General features: G+C 58.5%; 1 protein-coding gene across 1 annotated transcript in view; it reads right to left on the bottom strand.

Annotated features, from left to right (window-relative positions):
- Positions 1–19,269, bottom strand: part of ZNF469 (zinc finger protein 469) — a 215,955-nt gene that overhangs the window by 30,864 nt on the left and 165,822 nt on the right. Inside the window, exon 4 of the mRNA XM_064459737.1 lies at positions 2,931–3,114. The gene's annotated coding sequence lies outside the window, so the exon portion shown is untranslated. The remainder of the gene's footprint in view (positions 1–2,930; positions 3,115–19,269) is intronic.

The following is a 19,269-nucleotide window of genomic DNA, read 5'->3' as shown; positions in this document are numbered from 1 at the left end:
GTGCAGAGGAGGCTTTCCAGGGATGAGCTGCTCCTCCAAAGCCCTGCTGAGCTCTGCGTGCTTGGGAGCATGGGAGGAGCGGTGGCTTCACTGGGTGATGCTCTAGCCACATACCAACATGGAGAGCCACCCACGTCTTGCAAAGCACTCCAGAAGCTGCCTGCAGGATTGCTTGCTGGAAGGCGTGGGGGGAGTGGAGAGGTCTGACCAGACCCTGGTCTCGTCCCCGTGACGTCCTCAGTCCCCCTTCCCCCGGGCTGCGTTGCACGCACAGCCTGTGCAGGAGGTTACTTGGAGGTGGGGATGGGGAGCGCGTGGCGGGGAGCTTGGGTGCAGCCGGCAGCGTGGACACGATGAGAGCCGCATGGACAGCCACAAAGGGAGAGATGTCCCAGCAAAGCCCAGGGATGCGCCACCATCCTGGGCCCCGGTGACAGCAAGGATGCTGCTCGGGGAAAAACCCTGTCTGAGCCATGCTCCGGAGAAAGGCCAGGGAACCCCTTCCCTTCCTTCCTTTAATGATCTGCTCTCCGTACAGTCATGGGCAAAAGGAAATATGTATATATAAAAGCAGCCCCTCTGGGTTTCCCTTCATTGCACCCTGCTGTCGGACGCTTCCCAGAAGGCTGCGGAGAGCTCAGCCGAGCCCAACACACGCCTGTCCCCAGCAGCCAGTGTCGCAGTGCAGCTGCCATCAGCTTGTCCCCCTCTGTAAAAACAACAGGCAAAGAAAGAGCACTTTTGTTTCTTCCTCCACTATTGACACAGCTGGGAGGGCTGGAGCCAGGGGAGGTTCCTCCTCCGGAGGGCCAAGAGCCTCCGCACGCTTACTTTGTAGCCCAGGCGGCGCTGGAAGAGGCAAAGCTCCCTCGCCCACCTCACACAGGCTTGCTGGATGCAGCCAGAGCATCCCTCGGCCCGTGCCTGGGCCCCGAGCGAGGGAGGTGGCAATGGGGAAAGATGTCGCCCCAGCTGCTCCTGCTGGGTCCCCTGAGAGCTGGGAGCTCTGGCAAGGATCGTTCCTGGGATGACGGCGAAGTGCAACGCCAACGCTGCGGCTGCCAGCGCCGTGCTGTGCGAACCGAGCCCAGCCGAGCTGCCGGCGGCTCCTCCCGCGCCCATCCACATCCAAGCCGAGGATGCTCCCATAATCCTGGAGCACCTGCACCGGGGGCCGTGCCACGCCGAGCTCCCTGCACGCACGAGCTGCTGGCCTTCGCCTTCTCCTGCCCCACGGCATCTTCCCGGCTCGGCTGGTCACGGCGCGATGCACGTGCCGCAGGCGAGGCCGGCTCCTTGGCCAGCCCTGTGTCACTCTGCTTTTAACAGGAAGGCACCAACCCCTCCCCTCCCTTACATTTCTGGTGAAGAATTTACTGCGCTGGCTTTTGCAGATGTCCAGTGCAGTTATTTTATTGCCATTTATTCTAAGCTCCCCAACCAACACTGCAATGACATGGGGAAGAGGTTAATTAATAAGCTGTAGAGAGGAGCTATATGTTTCCCTGTAAATAAACCCCCAGGTGTGGCTGTGCGCGTGTTCGCAGGTTGCTGCGCTTAGCTGGGGTTGCGGGAGGAATCCGGTTCAATCTCATAGGGCAGAACGTGCTCTCCAAGCCAAACTCGGGGCCTCATCCAGCCACCGTTTAAGAGCACGAAGCATCCCGCCTCACAGCCCTCCGCGAGCACCACCTCCAAGCATCCCTCTCCTGGGATTTTGCCACTGACTTGCACGGAGCCGGGGCCGAATCCGGCTGCCCGGCCATTGCGTGATCGGTGGGTTTGCTCCTCTTTGCCTCTGGCCTCCGAGGCAAGAGGCGAATGCAAAGCATTCCTTTATCTCCCTGCCTCTACCGAACGACAGGCAAAGCAATAAAATGCATTTTTTTATAGAGCTGTAAATTTAATTTCCTTTTAAACCATTTGCTTCCACTTATAACTCAATGGAAATCCTGCGCTGCTGGCAAAGCCGCAGCCTCCCTGTCCTGCCATCAATGTATAGAAGCAGAGGGCTGCAGCTTTTGGATGAGCTTAAAAGTTGATGGAAGGGAAGATGGGATGGGGGAAGAGAGGAAAATTCTTAGGGCATTAAGGGCCTATTTTCCATCTTCCTCATGAACCTTCCTCAAAGGAAGAGCTTGAGCTGCTTTACGGGGGCACAACTAAAGCTGTTTCTGTCTGCAGGATAAAAGTTCAGCCCTGGACATCGCTGTGAAGCCGGGGATGCTGGCTGCAAGGGGAAGAGAATAAGGATTTTTCTTGCCTGAAAAACCACACAGGGCTTTAGATTTGGTGCTAAGAAGCAAGGAGAAGCAGCGTGGGCTCATGCACGTGACCAGCAGCCTTATACCATCAGGAAACCAGAGGGCAGCGGCACCAGCATCACCCGCCCTCGGCACGGGAGATCAACCTCGGCACGACGCGGCAGGTGTTGGGGTTGATCCCCCGGCACGGACCCTTCCTTCAGCAGGACGTCGATCAGGGCAGAGCCTGCTGCTCCTCCTGGGAGCTCCTCATTAGCACGTCCCTTGATGGGGCTGATAGGAAGCAAATGATGGCTGCTACAGCGCGATGGTCCCCGGTGACGGATGCACGGTGGCCCTGGAAGTCCGCGGCACCCATCACTTGCTCGGCTGTGGGTCTACCATGCCAGGGACCTGGATCCAGACCGCTCCTCTCCTCCGAAACCCCTCCAGCCTTTTCACAGGAGGCGTTTGCAGTCTGCACCCACAGCAGCTGCTGTCCCACGAAGGAGCACGACGGACGGACGGTTCCTGGTACTGTACAAGGGTGTCTGACCCACACACCTCACCCCAACACTGTGAGCATCCTCCCCCAGCTCTCAGAGCTGGCCCCGAGCCACTGGCATGCTCTGAGCACCCGTTTTGCGTCTCCTGCCCGAAGAAGGTGGCTGCATCCCCATCACCTACCTGGCACCTGAGGACTCCTCTCTCCTACTTGGGCTCCTCACGAGCTCCAGACGTGCGGAGATCCATGGTGTGGCAAATCCCAAAGGCCGGAGAGGCCATTCCCGTTTGTCCTGGGTGGATCCTCCTGTGCTCGCGCCTGTCCTGTGCCGCTGGAAGGCAGCGGGCCACTTACCGGGCGCTGGATCTGCGGGAGAAGGGAGCAACCCAGCTCAGCAGGGAAACGCCTCCATAGGGATGCTGGAGATGGACTGCAAGCCACCGCTGCAGGGACACCATCCCGTCACCCTGGGGCATCGACCCAAAGTACAGGAGCTGGGAGAAGCTCTGATGCAGATGCTATTCCAGAAAGCCAGTGCAGGGATTTTGGAAGAGCCACCCATCCCAGCTGGGAGGGGGATGCTGCAGCGGGGTTGCAGAGGGCCCCCACCAAAGCTGCACGGTGCTGCCCCTGCCAAAGCCAGCGACCCTGGAGGGGACAGCAAGGGGAAAGCGAGCACCCGTGCATGCTGCCGTCCCTCCTGCCTGCAGTCTGCCCTCCTCACTGCCAGTGCTGCCAGGCCCTGCCAGGCTGGGGAGGGCTGAGTGCTCTGGCTGCCAAAAACTGAGAGGTGCCGAGGGATGCAGCCCACTTTCTCCCTGCCCTACAGCCTGTTGATCTTTGAGCTCTATTTCTATCCTGCTTTTTAACTGACTGATGAGGAACGATGACAAAAAGGCTCAAAACAGATTCACGGGGGCCACCGCCGTCTCTACCGCTGCCTGTACCAGACTTCATGTCCAAGCCTTCCCCTCCTGCCCGTCACCTCCCTCAGGGACGCACGCCGGGCTGGCATGGGCTCCCTGGCCATGCTTTGGGATACCTGCCCACAGCCCGACACCCAGCGCCCTCCTCGCCCCATGCTGGGGGAAGAGCTGCTTCCAAACACCTGCAAACACCTTCAAATCCCTCCTCCCTCCTCTCTGACCCTCCAACATTTCAGCTAATATTCAGGTTGTTTTGGGGGGACAGGGACCCCAGCACGACATGCCCCAGACCGCCAAAACCAGAAGGGTATAAACAAGCAATAACAGCTACACTTTAAGCCCAGCTTAAGGCATTGCATGAATCAAGCTCCGTTCATCCCCACATCCCAGGAGGAGGCTGCGTGACCCGAGGCTCGTCGGTGCTGCTTGTTAGCAACGTGGGACTTGTTTGCAAACTGCACCAAGCCCATCCATGTCTCCCTTAATCCGCTACAGGTGAGCAGAGCTCCCGGCGCCCGCTGCTTGAGGCCGCTCCCATCCTGGAGCAATTTGCGGCTGCGTCAGGAAAGCTTCCAGCTGGATCCACCAAAACAAGATGTGAGGGTGCCTTTTCAGGGTGAAATTTTGGGAAGGGAGCCACAGAAGCAAAGCAGAAAGGATTTTTACAATGACCCAGACGGGTGCAACCCTGAAAACATCATCCCAGCATTCACACTGTGCAGCTCCTCCAGAATCAGGATGTGACCTGTTTCCACCGCCCCAGGTCATAGCGGCAAGACCAGATGTTCAAAACAGCAATGGAGCACCCAAATCTTACCCAGACCACAGTCCTGGGCTCCTGGAAGCATTAAATCTCCCCGAGCAGGCTGTGAGTTGTGGTATCATCTCTTCTGCAAGCTCCCAACCTGGGGTGTGAGAGGTCCCAGCTGGGCCCTTGGACATCCCTCGGTGGCCACGGTCCTCGGATCTGAAGATGGGGTGAGCTGTACCAAAGCTGCACCCGGTGTCGAAGGTTTAAAACCCCCATTAGTTTAAAGCGCGACGTGAAGCCCACTTCAAAGAGCTGCAGCTTCCTACTTGATAACATCAGGAGTCTGGATCAAAGGCTGCATCCTAGGAAGTCCAGCAAGGGAAGGGAAAATAAAATCACTTCCTCTGGAGCATTCCTCACTGCTGAACATCAGCTGCTGGTTTAGGGAAAATTAGACCGTCACGTTAAAATTATAGATGATGCCGAAGTGTTCTCCTCTAATGGCTTCACGGGGCTTGAAAGTGGCTTGCTAGCAGGGGGAAGGGGTGGCAGCGGGTCTCTGGTTCTGTTTGAACCCTGTCTGGCACGCGAGGGTACATCCAGCTCTGCCCCATGCGGGGACGTGGCTCCCGGCTTCCATCATCCCAAAGGGGACAGGAGCGAAGGGGAAGGCTGCCAGCACAGCCCAGGACGGAGCGGGCAGCTGGGGACAGGGGGGCACTCAGCCACGCACGGGGACCCACGGCCCGGCGCGGGATGCCCCTGGCAGCTCTCGGCTTCGGGAGCATCCCGTGCCCCTGGTGCCCCTTGGCAGGTGGAGGCAGATAGTCCTCTTTTTAAGGCTGCTTCTGTGCCAGCTACCGGCACGGCCGTGGGCTTTGCAATCCTCCCCACTTTTAAGTGTTCCCAGTTGGCTGGGTTTGATATCAGCACTCTGGTATGCCGGCGCCGGGATCTGGACTTCTCCACGCTCAAGAACGGCCTCATCTTGTCCTCCAGCTCCAATAATAAGGTGAAAGTGAGCGAATCTCACCCAGCTGGGAGTTCCTCGCCTTGGGCACCGCACAAGGCTGGGGTCTCCGGGCTGGGGGATGCCCAAAAGCCACCGCCACGTGCGGCTGGAGAACAAGCTGTCACGGCGGGATGTCCTTGTCCCTGCGCACCCGGCGCTAGCCCTGCAGGACAGCGCAGCACGCGGGGAGCTCTGCCCACGGCTCCTCCGAAAGCACCCGGTCCTGCGCAGCTGCTGAACGAACAGGTCACGGTGCTGCCTCCGCTGCGGCTCTCGCTTGGCCAGCCTGGCCTTTCCTAACGCATTTTGCAGGACAGTGACTGTCTCGGCCTACTGAGAATCTCAAAGTCGCAAGGAACAGCAACAAAAATGGCCACGTGCAATAAAAAGTCAAAGTCAAGAAAGACAAGGAGAAGCCACGGGCAGTGCTGGTGCCCTGAGCTGACTCCGGGCAGAGGTTTTCCTCTTGGCTTTGCAAGCCCCATTGGGGCGAGTCAGGGTAAAAGCAGACCACCTGTTTCATAAAGCCGGCTCTGACCACGCCACCTTGAAACAATCTCATTTCACCCACCAGCAAAACCCCGAAGACCCTGCAAAAGCCTGCAAATGCCCCATGCCGGGTGCTGCCCGAACCCCAGCCGTGCGGCTGGGCTTTGCTCCGGCCGGTTGGACCCGAACCCCTGGCACCATCAACCACGCGCATCTCCGGGGGTGTTTGGGATGCTCAGACCCACCCTGTGCCCCCCCGATGCCGCCAAGAGCACGGAGGAAGGGTGCTGGGGACAAATCAGACGTAGCACACAAGCATGTGCCACGCGCACATACCATCGATTGTTGCTCAAAGCCCTCTTGCAAACCCACCCGTTCCTCTGCCCCAGCGATCGGGGACGTATTTGCCAGATCCCGGTCCCAAGCACAAGCAGGGGCTGCAGCAGAGCCTGGACCCGGGTGGGCTGCAGGTCCTCCTCGCCCTCCTGCCCCTCATTTCGCATCCCACAGGACGCGGGGACAGCGGATCCTTTCTCTGCCCTCCGCCTCTGCAATGATTAGTGCCTTTCAGGAACGGGGTTTAGTTTTTTTTTGGCTAGCCAGCCCCAGATGAATAGCTCTGGGCAGAAGCGAGCAGACAGCATCCCCTGTATTCCACCCTTCATATGAAAACCAGATGCCACGAGTACGGCTACAAATCAAAGCTGACAGGGGGACGAGAGGTTTACTTAGGAATTGAGAGAGGGCACGAAACCTTTCAAAAGGGGCTACCGTGCAGCCCCCCCCGATGCACAAACCCCGAATTGTACCAACCCTCCCTCCGCCCCGTGCCACGGAGCCTGAATAACACCGATAATCATCCCCTTTCACGTTATTCATGTTTTCCATTGGCTTCTCTAGAAATGATAACTGGATAAGGAGTTGTTACCTGGGGAGCCTTTTATTTTTGTTAGTTTTAACTTATCGCTGCTTGCATTTATACAGCTGGTTGGGAGGGCACAGGGTACAGCCGAGCCTGGAAGAAAAGCCTTGCTCAGAGGGCGAGCTGGTGGCAGCATCCTGACGGGTACGGCGCTCTAATGAACTGTCAGCTTGCAGAGGGAGGGCTGATGAAACGGCCGGGCTAATGTTCAGTGACAGCCGCGATTTACTAATCCATCCGAGAAATAAATAGGAGCCGTGTGGAATAAAAGCGGAGTTCAAGCCCGACCCTCGCTGGGGCATTTGCAATGAAACAAAACGTCAGGTTTTATAAACGACCTTTTCATGTAAGTCCCCGGTGAGGCCCGGGAGGAAGTGGGGGGCGGCTGCCCGAGGAAGCGCTTTGAAAGCTGCAAAGTCAGGAGGCTGGTACTGGATGCGGCCGAGGCTATGGCAGGGTGGGACTGGGGCTGGGAGGAGCAGCAGGGAGATGATCTCCAGCCTGCCCGGCCAGAGGACCGTACCATTGGGGCGGGCATCTCCCACATCTGTGGCGTGCATCGGGGCGGGCATCTCCCACATCTGTGGCGTGCATCGGGGCGGGCATCTCCCACATCTGTGGCGTGCATCGGGGTGGGCATCTCCCACATCTGCAGCACGCATCGGGGCGGGCATCTCCCACATCTGCGGCGTGCATCGGGGTGGGCATCTCCCACATCTGCAGCATGCATCGGGGTGGGCATCTCCCACATCTGTGGCGTGCATCGGGGTGGGCATCTCCCACATCTGCAGCACGCATCGGGGCGGGCATCTCCCACATCTGTGGCGTGCATCGGGGCGGGCATCTCCCACATCTGCAGCATGCATCAGGGTGGGCATCTCCCACATCTGCAGCATGCATCGGGGCGGGCATCTCCCACATCTGCAGCATGCATCAGGGTGGGCATCTCCCACATCTGCAGCATGCATCGGGGTGGGCATCTCCCACATCTGCAGCATGCATCGGGGTGGGCATCTCCCACATCTGCAGCATGCATCGGGGTGGGCATCTCCCACATCTGCAGCATGCATCGGGGTGGGCATCTCCCATGTCTGCAGCATGCATCGGGGTGGGCATCTCCCACATCTGTGGCGTGCATCGGGGCGGGCATCTCCCACATCTGCAGCACGCATCGGGGTGGGCATCTCCCACATCTGCAGCATGCATCGGGGTGGGTATCTCCCACATCTGCAGCATGCATCAGGGTGGGCATCTCCCACATCTGTGGCGTGCATCGGGGTGGGCATCTCCCACATCTGCAGCACGCATCGGGGTGGGCATCTCCCACATCTGTGGCGTGCATCGGGGCGGGCATCTCCCACATCTGCAGCATGCATCGGGGTGGGCATCTCCCACGTCTGCAGCGTGCATCGGGGCGGGCATCTCCCACGTCTGCAGCACGCATCGGGGTGGGCATCTCCCACATCTGTGGCGTGCATCGGGGCGGGCATCTCCCACATCTGCAGCGTGCATCGGGGCGGGCATCTCCCACGTCTGCAGCACGCATCGGGGCGGGCATCTCCCACATCTGCAGCATGCATCAGGGTGGGCATCTCCCACATCTGCAGCATGCATCAGGGTGGGCATCTCCCACGTCTGCAGCACGCATCAGGGTGGGCATCTCCCACATCTGTGGCGTGCATCGGGGTGGGCATCTCCCACGTCTGCAGCACGCATCGGGGCGGGCATCTCCCGTTTAACCCTGGAGCTGCAGAAAGGAAGTCTCAGCTTTGACCTGTCATGGGAAAACAGGGCTAAGACCTCGATTTCCGATGCTAAGTAATGCTCAGATGTGCCGTTCCTGGCCTCGAGGATTTATCCAGCCCCGCTGAGAAGCTGTCTGGGCTGGGATGCAGGGCTGCATTGAAATATTCTCTTCAAGCCGAGCCCTCGCATCGCTGCTGTCACCGTCTCGGGGCTGCTTGTGGTGGCTTTTGAAGCTGCAAAATTTCCTGGTTCGCTTGTCCTGTGAGCCAGGGCTGCCGGCAGCGACACCCTGACAGCCGTGGGAGGGATGTTGTGTTGCAAAATCCGCTGGGATGCAGGCTGGATCCGCGCCGTGTGAGCCCTGTAACCATCCCAAGGACCTCGCCGTGAACTCGGGGGTTGTGAAACTCTCCCCAGCCGACGTTCCCATCTGGGGAGCTCCATCAGCCCAGCTTGTGCACCTCCCAGGGAGGATTTCTCTCTACTGGAAAAAGAGATTTTTCAGAGCAACCTGCCTCTGCCTCCTGACAGCCCTCGCTGCCGTCACAGCCCAGGAAACATGTCAGCTCGGGCAGTTCGAAAGGATTGCTGCAACCAGTTGGCAGCAAAGATCGCTCGGACTGTGGAAGTGCTTTGGGATGAAAAGTATGTGATAAATTAAGATTACTACTCTTCCCTCTGATCAGCCAGTCACTGGTTTCCAGCGTGGTGCTGGCCAGAAAAGTCTCACCGAGGGATTCTGGCCTCGCCCCGAGAGCTTGCGGTTGAATGAAAGCAGATATTTTACACCAGCGTCCAGAGTCTGCTTTGGGCTCTCAAAGTGACAGAGAATTCACCACAGCTTTCGTAATCTCTTCCAAAATTAATTATCCCCGCTTCTCAGAACCTTCCCGCTTGAATTCCTCGGCCTGCAGCTGCGGCGGCGGAGCCAGCAGTGCCGCAGCGTGTGCGACGGCAGAGCCTCTGCCACCAGGTACTTTCCCTCCGGGTGGTATTTCAGGCAGTAATCCATTCCCTTTTAGCCTGCTCATAAGCAAGCTGAACAGATCGAACTGGATTCTCATCTTTTTTGCACTAAAACTGGACGTGGAGCCCGTCCCTAAGCTCCTGGCATCACCGCGCCCTGCTCCCACGGGAGCAGTGCGAGGAGCCCCGGGCTCACTGCTCTGGCTCACGCGTGACCCGGGCGCGTCGCTGTCGGAGCTTCGCTGTGGGTTAGTGCTGCGCCAACCCGCGCAGCATCCGCAGGCATCCACAGCATCGCTCCCCGCTGCTTCCAGATGAAAAAAAATAATCCTGAAGCGGGAAAAGCAGTGAGCAGAGGGCAGGGAGCCCTCCAGGATGCTTGGGGAAACACCCGCCTTGCTCGCAATTCTTTGCTTGCAGTTGCCTTGCTTGCAATTCCTTGCTCGCGATTGAGGCGGAGGCAGGTGGAAGCTGGCAGGAGAAGGACTTTGGACTTCCAGCCAGACGGTGACGAAGCATCGGGGCAAGAAGCAGTGCCCCTACCTGGCACCGCTCCCTGGCACGCAGCGTCGCTGCCGGAGCCGTCGGGGAATGCGAGGTTGGGACCGCAGCTCATCCGTTCTCGCCCGGAGCAAGTTTCAAGGCAAGAAAAAGCCAGTGCTTGACCCAAACTCTCGCAGTGACAGCTAGGGGAGGCTTTCATTAAAACCTTTACCTCCTCGGGAGGAGATTCTCCACCCGCAGCGTGTGCAGGTGAGGTAGGGTTTGAATTAATATAAATAATACGGCAGATGCAAATCGTGGTGACGAGCTCTGCAAGGCCACGACGGGTTGCTGCCTTTCGTTTTGCCCGCGCCCCCGTCGTGTGCTGAGCTGATGGAAAAGCCGAGCCTACGAGACCTGCCACAGCCTGGCACCCGCCGCGCTGTGCCATGAAAAATGGCAATGAAATGCTTCCCCGGCCCAAGGGGGAGAAGAGGCCACTGAAACACATTTGGAAGGACTTTATGTGAAATAAAACACTGGCTTTGGCGGAAACGCTATTGGGAAGCACATCACTCGCTGCACTGCTAGAGCTGGAGGGAATATTAGGGAATAAGGGTTTGTTACCCCAAAATGCAGGTAACAAAAAAAGCCCAAATTTTCCGTTCCAAAAGCAATGTTTCACCATTAATTTAGGTTTTTGGGGTATTTTTATATATTTCCAAGAGAATGCCAGTGGGATGGATGAAACAGAGACCCTGCACACACAGATTCTGGTGCTGGTGTCTCCACCGGCAGCCGCTCGTGCCGCGCTCGGCCGCACTGCCCTTCTCACCCCCTCCCCGCACCCTTCGGGGACAGCCAGCACCCCAGGGTCGCAGCACCAAGGATGGGCTCCGCGGCACGTCCCGGCAGCCGCGATGCTGGGCAGTTTTGCCGGGAAGATGTGGGAATCCTCCCTGTCACCATCTCCCTCCCGTGCCTCTGAACGCCGGCCAAGGAAAACACCATTGTGTTGGGAGCAGACAAGGAGCTGGTGCCAGCGAGGTACGAACAGCCGGCTCATTGTGTCCCTCCGGCTGCCGGCTTAGCTCGGGGTTAGGTCAGCCTAAGTGTGCAGCTTTTCACTTCGAGCCTTCATTAATGTAGAGAGGAAATGAGAAACATTACACGGTAGGGCTGGTTTGCGTGGAAGGCAAACCTGGTTAAGGAAAATAATCCTCCTTCCCCAACACGATGCTCTGGCAGCAAGTGACGGCCTGAAACGGGAGCGGGGCTGCTGCGAAACACAGGGCTCAGCGGGATGGGAGCGATGCTGTGGCCGCTCGTCTTGCCCACACTCGGTCCAGCTCCTTCCAGCCCGTCCCCTCCATCCAGCATCCCGTCCCCCAGGGTGCTGGGATGCACAGGCAGGGATTGGGGGTGCTCCCACCCCAGTGTGCTCCTTCCCCTCCCCTTTATTAATCCTTTTGCTGAAGAACAGGCGTCCCACACCAGACAACCCACCCAGCCCCTTTGGTGTGGCCTCCAAGGGCTTCTCCAGCTTTGGAGGGGTGGAAAGGGACACCCAAGGCGCAGGCTGGGACACTGGGACCCTGGTGGGCGAGGGCCGAGGGGACAGTTCCCAGTGGGCTCCCCTTTCAGCTTCAGCTCACAAATCACCTGAAATAAGGTCATTTTAGTTCAGCAGCTCGGGGCTGTGTGAACTCCCCACCTCCTCCAACAGCTTTGGAAGCTCTGCCAGCCCAAGCTGCCTCCTGGGGATTTCCTGAAGGTTTAACAAGGTCTTTTAGAGAGATAAGAGCGAGTGCCATCCTCGGCATCCTCACGTCTCTCTCCTGCCAGGTTAGACACCAGGTGTTTAGTGAAACCCACAGTCTGGAGGATTGAAGCACCCACCTCTCCCTGCTTCCACTCTTGGAGCAGCGTGGACTCTCCAGCGGCTGCTCTGAGGCACCCAAATCCCCGCTCTGGGTGGGAGCAGCTTGTCCTCGCACCCAGCCAGCCTCGTCCAGGCAAACACCTCCCAGCCCTACTCGCTCTGCTCCCTTCGGCATCCTTCTCCCATGCCCCCGGGAGCTGCGCCGGCCCCAGCCCCTCCGCACGGACACCTGCGCCGCTTCTCCCACTCTCGCCGTTCCCATCGCCCTGGCGGCGTTAGGCGTCGGCACAGGGAGCCCGGCGTTTCCACACGTGTGCGAAGCACCATGCGCGCCACTGGCAGGCTGTCAAGAAGCAGCGTCGCTCTCTCCAGTCCAAGAACTTCCTGGGCCCTTGTTTTGGTTTCAGCAAAGATAAAATGTCAACATTTTTAGGCACAGAGGGACGGCCGGATAGCCTGACCTGTCAACATCTAGAATGGAAAACATGCTCGTCAAGTACTCGGGATGAGGTTCTAATTACTCCCCGCATACCAGCCTGCATAAATACAGCGGAGCGGTCCAAGAAAAGCACACTTCCGACACAAAGAGCTTTTCCTGGAGTTACACGCAGTCTCCTTTGCCCTGGGAGCCAGGTTTCGTCTCCAGTAGGTAGCAATTTGCTTCTGCTGGGTTTGCAGGGCTTTATGGAGGAGCTCCAGCCCAGGCAGCATTTTCCTGTGGAGGAGTAGAGCAGCACCCTCCGCGGTGATGGGAACGGCGATGCTGCGGGACACGGCCCGGGGTCGCCGCGTCTGAACGGTGCTGGCTTGGCCCTGGGGGTCCTGGGGGCATCGGCCACACCGATCCCAAAGCGCTGGAGGATGCTGCGGGATGCTGACACCTCACCAGATTTCATCCTCCCCGAGTTTGCTTCTGGGAAAGCCGAATGGGGCAGAGATCTGACGCCTTATATGAGGTCAAACTCCCTTATCTTCATCAACAGCCTCCAGGCTCCCACATGCCTGTCAAGCACTGCAGGTAAAGAGATGCTACCCCAGAAAAATGCAACAAATTTGTTTGACGCAAATCCTCGGCTTCCTGCCCCACGTCCCGGCTCCTCAGAGACACAGTTTCTGCTTCCTCACAGTAAGAAAGCCCCTCTTCAAAACTTCCACCTTGACTTTGGACAACCTGCCCTCTCTGGGCTCCAGGCCCTGGGGAGGCAGCTCCTGCCTGAAACTCGTGGTAAATAAATGCCTCCTGCCTTCCCGAGCATGGCAGCGGTGCTGCCGAGGGAGGCTGAGGAAGGGATGAGGATGCTCCGAGCCAGGGCACGTCAGTGCTGCTGGGTGGATTTGTGTTTGCCTCAGTTAGTCGCCGTGAGAGCTGGGCTCTCTCTCTGCTACAGACCTCCGCTTTCCCACTCCGTACATTACAATTTCTGCATCATCAATGGGCAAAGGAGAAAAGAAACTCAGTCGATGGTTAGAAACTCCTTGTTTTAGAGTAAAAAGACCCTAAACCACAGCTGGCCCAGCCATCAGCTCTGAAGACACTTGACCACGAGCAGGACCAAGGTTGGCTTGAAGGAACAGGAGACTCTTCGGAAGCCGGAAGGGTGCCAGCAGAGACTGGGACGGGATGGGAGGACAGCTAGATCTGAACCAGCGCTGCCTCAGTTTCCCGCCCAGCCTTTTCCATGCCATGGATATTCCAGTTGTAACCTCCTGGTTGATAAACCGCTGCCTCCCGAATGGCACTCAAGGCCATGAGGGTGTCAGCTCTGGTGGGCGCTTCCACGCCGTCCCCAAACGCCCTCCGAGGGCTTTGCCTGGCAGCTTCAGCCGGGCCGTCTTCCAATTTGCAATCCCCATGAAGAAAAGCCCAAGAGCAGGAGAGCAGGGCCGCAGCTTCATGCAACACACGGACCCTCTTCGGGAGGGTCTCGGGGGAGCGGCAGCAGTTGCAGGCAGCAGCAGAGCAGGCAGCGGCAGAGCAGGCAGCGGCGCTGGCTGGGCTGTTTGAAGCCCCACGTGGGGGACCTGCCCTCTGCAATCCATTTAGCACTTGGCACCACTCAGAGGGCTATTTTTAAAAGGTATGCAACTGTCCCAGAAACCCAACTTTGAAGTGTGGTTCAAGGCTTTGTTGTTGTGAAAAGAAAGGGCTTTTTTACGTTTGTAATTAAATGCAAACACAAGTGAGTTATTGGACCAGAGCCGGCCAAGGCAGGTCAGCTCCGCTCTATCCATCGGGGCTGGATGCTGTCCCGCTCCGGTTTCACAGCACGCCTGATAGACCGCCGGCCTCCTCTCCGCTCTGTAAAATGCTGTGGTTTGCTGTCAGTAAGAAAAAAATTGTTTCCTGGCCACCGATAAGTACCAGGAGAGCAGAGGGCTCCTTCCCATCCTCTGCAGCCCAGCGCTGGCATATGAAAATCAGCCCCCAGCCGGGGTGGGGTGGGCGGGGGGCTCGGTGAAACGCAGCGGTGATCCTCGGCAGCAGGCCCCGGGCAGGAGGGGAGGTTGGTCTGTTCCCCTCTGCATCCCCTCCACGTGCATCCCTGCTCCCAGCCTGCCTCCTCCTCCTCCTCTTCCTCCAGAAAGCCCAGGCTTTTCAGGGTCCATCCTTTCGGCCAACTTTATGCGTCAGCCAGGGGTAGGTGACGCCCGAGCCAGGGAGACCCTGGAACGGCCCGAAGAGGCGATACCAGCCAGCCGGTGCCTAATGAACCAAGCAGCACGGCCCAAACACCTCCAGGCTGGCAGGAGACGTCTGTAGGAGCAGTTTGCACCTCTTGGCTGCGCGGTTTTGGATGTGGCAAGCAGAGCCACAAAGCTGCTTGAGCTTCTCTTCGCCCCGCAGCGGTACGGGACTGGAGAGCAGCCTTTCCCCCTTGCAGGGCTACCGAGCGCCTCCAGCTCTGAGTCTGCAGCCAGACCTTCATCCGGGGAGTCCCGACTGCAACGCCACGGTCAGCTAAGAAGAAACATTAACACACGGTGCGACGCCAGGAGAAACGCAGGGGTCCCCTTACACTTCCCACCCAGGGAGGTATTTTGGAGGTGTTGCTGAGCGGGAAGCCCCGGGCCAGCACCCGGTGTTATTGCAGCCTGGTTTTAAACCTGGCTGGGGCGGGAGGGTGCTAATTAAACATGACAGCTTGACAGGAAGGGGCGTTAAATAACTCCTGCCACCCCGTTTGTCTGGGCAGCTCCGCGCAACCACGGGGAGGGGACAGGCGGTTCCCCTTAATTAAAAAGCAGCAGATCCAAACCAAAAATACATCAGGCTCTTTTTTTAAGGGGACACTGATGGTCGCCCACGGCTGCATTTTTCACATGCCTTCTGAAGGAGATCTCTATGGATGCACGGGGAGGATGAGCTGGTTTGGGTCCTGCAGTTCGCTGAGTTGCACCCGGGGACGTGACCGTGCCCAGGATCCTCCCGTGGGCTCCAGCAGCCCGTCCCATGCACGGGGCACTGGGGCAGAGCTGGTGGGTAACACAGGGATGGAAAAGACCTCACCAGCGGGCAAAGCGACGAGAGGGGAAGGAATGGGTGCCAGGCGGATTTCAGAGCGCTGCCTGGAAGGCAGGTGGGCAGGCAGCAAGGGTTGGCACGGGGGAAGCCGGGCTTGCGAGGAGTCCAAAACGCAGTGCAAATACCTGCCTGCTGCCCTGCCAGCGCCCAGCACTCGTGTACTGCGCTCCTGACCCCGCTCCCCGCCAGCCAGGTCAGGAACAGGTGACCATTAAATGTGTTAAAACCAAAAAAACCCAAAAAAACCCAGATTAAAACGCAAAAGAAAACACGGGGGACAACACAAGCGCTGGTCCTTCCCTGCTGGATTTTGTACCTACATTTGCAGGACCCCGGCGGAAGGAGGGATGGGCAAAGTCGTAGAGCAAAATGCACGCTCCTGCATCCTGCTGCACGGTGGGGAGGGCTGATGCCAGCGACCCTGCGAGCGTGGGAATGGTGAGAAAGGCTCAGACCTCAGGCCCTTTTGTCTGCCCCCGTGCCTCTGAGAGCGTCCCATAGTGAAGGATGGGAGGACAGCCCCAAGCAGGACCCTGCCCATGGGAATGCTGGCTCTGGTCATCATCAGCTACAGCCCTAAGGCTCCGGGTTGAATATTCCCTTCTGAACCAGACTTGTGGTAAATCTGGATGGTTTTCTTAGATATAAATGCCCTGTCCTTTTCTGAGATAGGTCAAGTTCTTGGTTTCAGCCTCTTCCATCAGCGGCTTTGTCCGCAGGCTCTTTGCTCCAAGGTCTTTGAGGGCTATAAATAAGCAGAAACGCTGGATCCCAGTAACCTCAGACGATGCTCCACGGGGAGACCCCGGCTCTCGCACGCCTGATGGGTGTTATCCTGGAAAACCCACGCCACACGTGCAGGCAGGAGGCAGTGCCCTGCCCTCCCGCGGTACAGAGGGGCAGTCTGCACGAGACCCACATCTTCCCTCCCAGCCATCCCACTGTCGCACACGGGCCGGGTTTCCCTGAATCCTGGCTCTGGTTCAGCAAAGCTGGGGTTGGACTTTGCTTCCAGCTCCTTGGGGATGCAGAGAGCCCGCGACAGCCGCAGAACAGGGATTCCTGGTGTCGTGGGGGATGCTGCTAAATGGCTTGCAGCCCATCGCCCTTCGCCGGGCTGCGGGGTGGGTGTCAAGGCTTTAAAACAAGCAGCACCTCGGCAACAGCTGCCATAGGGGCTCCAGCCAGCCCGCAGCTGGGATTTGGAGGGGACCAGGCAAACCCCAAACGACTCCGTGGTGTCTGCCGGGGTACACGGCCGCGATGGGGTTCCCTCCGCACGGCGCAGGGTCTTTGCTTTGTTTGCGGTAACAGAAAGGCGAGGGTAGGCTCAGACTTCCCGGGAAGCCACATCCACGCGAGGGGGTGTTAAGCGATGAGGAACACCATCGGCCGCCCCAGCTTCCCTTCCCAACCCTCTGCCCTTCGGCAGGAGGGAGAGGGGAGTCCCTTCCCATGCTGGAGCGGGAATTTAAACTGGGAATTCCTTTCACTTGCTCCCAAGTGGACGATAGAGAGGCCGAGGCTGGCACAAACGTGTTGGCAAGCCAAGACCATGCTCCCTGCACGTTTTTCCTTCGAAGCCCAGCTCTGACTTCACTCGCGCGCGTGTAAATGAGACGTAGCCCCACCAGGGCCAACGCTGCTGCTCCCTGTACGTCGGCAGGTCGGGGTTGAGGAATTAAAAGCTGGACCGCAGCCTGAGCTTCTGCAGACTGAATGCCCAGCAGTCAGGCGCAGATACCTCCAGAGCTTGATTCCCAGCTACATTAAGGCCCCTTTATGCTCCTCTAGCCATGTAAAGAGGTCTCTAAGTGAGTGTAAATTAAATTAAAGTTACTTTTGCTTCCTTTTTAAGGCCCCTTTATGCGTCCAACGAAGGGTAAAGGAGCCTTAGTGTGACTGCGAGGCGGACAGGCTTCCCTGCCAGGCGCAGGCAGGTGAGAGCCCCTCCTGTGCTGCCTGCGCTCGCCCATAAAGCGGGTGCAGCAGCTTTATGGGGTGCCGGCTCCAGCCGCGCCGGCGCGGGGCGTGACGGGGGCCGACGTCCCGGGGACAGCGGGTGCCTGGGCAAAGGCACGGCAGGTCAGCCGGAACCACATCAAGACATCCCACATCCACACATGGCCAAGGTTGCCTTTCCAAGGACAAGACAGGCTGGGATGTGAATTTTAAATGTCCAGGAGATTTTTTTTCCCTGTACAGGTGAAGGTATTTCCCCACGTACCCCGGCCAACTTACAACACAGATAACTTTATTATGCCTGAGAGCATTTTTCCTGCACCAGCCTGGTTAGGATGTCTCTCTCCAAAGCTGTTGGCTGGCGTGTACAGCCAGTTCTTGCATTTAGCCCAAAATACGACTGTATTTTTACAGTGCCAAAAGCAATTCCTGCCACTACCGCCTGTACGACGTTTGCTGACCACAAGAGCGGTGCCGTAGGGGACGGTACAGCGCAGGTGTGATGTGCTGCGATGCCGGCGCCTCGCCGCGAGCTCACCACATCCTCAGCCTCTCCTCCCAGGCGTGAGGACCGCTGGTACGTCCCGACCTTCTGCACAACCCCAAAAGCTGCTCTTTGACCCCGGTCCCGCGAGTCACCCGCTAGCAACTAGGATAAATATGCTCAACTCATCCCAAGGTCCGTCTGTCCCCGCGGCGTCTCTCCATCAGCACATCTTGCGCTGGCGAACCCCCAGCCCAGTGAGGTCCCAGCTGGGGGAAATCACCTCTCCCAAGCGCTCGGGTGCCAAAACCCTCCCTCCTTATGGGGCTGCCGGTTTGTTCCGCGCTGCCAGGCCCAGGTTCCTGAAGCCGCTCAGCCCCGAAGGAGTTAAGGGAGCAGAGCGCGACTCGGATTCCTCCACCTAACCCTCCAAAGTCCCCGTATAACCAGACTTGGCACTTTGAGAAAGCTCCACAAATCCAGAGGCTAAAACGCGCTGCCTTCCGTTCGTCAAGAGAAGGCAAGTCCCAGCTAATTGAGGAAACAGAGCCTGCCCCCAGCCCCCTTCCAGGCTGCTTATTTATTTAGGAGCTTTTTCCCCCCCTTTTTCCTCTTCCCCCCCCCCCCCCACCCCTTCAGTTCTTCCCAGAGCAAACATGAGGAAAAGAAAGTGCAAATTAATTTGGTGGGGCACGGCTGCGATTTATGATGCTCCCCAGCTGGCGAAGGCTGTTAACCCCATCGGTGCCCGGCGCGGGTGGGTGCAGACACCCCGCTGCCCCCCGGGGGGTGCAGCATCCTCCCGGCCCCCCCGAATCCCACAGGGAGGCTTCCCCATCCACCACCGCCCTGTTCCTCCGCTCCCCACGAAGGGAGAAGGCAACGGGAGCAGGAAGGCAAAGGGAAACAGTAGCAGATGACTTTTCTTGCCCCTAAATCTCAGTTTTCCCCCCTAAACCTCAGGTTTTTTCCCTTTTTCCGTTGGCTGGCTGCTGCTGAAGGTTTCCCGAGCGTACAGTAGGTTTTGGGCTTTTTGGGGGATTTTTTTTTTTTAACTCCCTCTGACTACTGCACACAACTCAAAGGAAATCTGGGAAACCAAATTCTCAGCTCTCCAAAGCAGCAAATGGAAAGTCACTTAAAGGGACTTCTCCCTTAAAGCGGCAGCAGCGCTTTTCTCCGGCGGCGCAAAAAAAAGGGGGGTTAAACACCCCCCCAACCCCCCCAAAACCAACCCGGCCGGGCTCAGCCCTCCCGAGGACGGGGCTGGGGCCGCCCCCGGTGACAGCTCGTTGGGGGGACCCCCCCCCGCACCCTGCCAAGCCCCCCACCCCGCCGGGGCCGGTGGGAGCGCTCCCTGGGGGGGGGGGGGGGG

The sequence above is a fragment of the Phalacrocorax carbo genome, chromosome 8, assembly GCF_963921805.1.
Source record: "Phalacrocorax carbo chromosome 8, bPhaCar2.1, whole genome shotgun sequence".
NCBI lineage: Eukaryota > Metazoa > Chordata > Aves > Suliformes > Phalacrocoracidae > Phalacrocorax > Phalacrocorax carbo.
The sequence above is the reverse complement of the archived record's forward strand: the minus strand, read 5'-3'. Positions and strand labels throughout refer to the sequence as shown.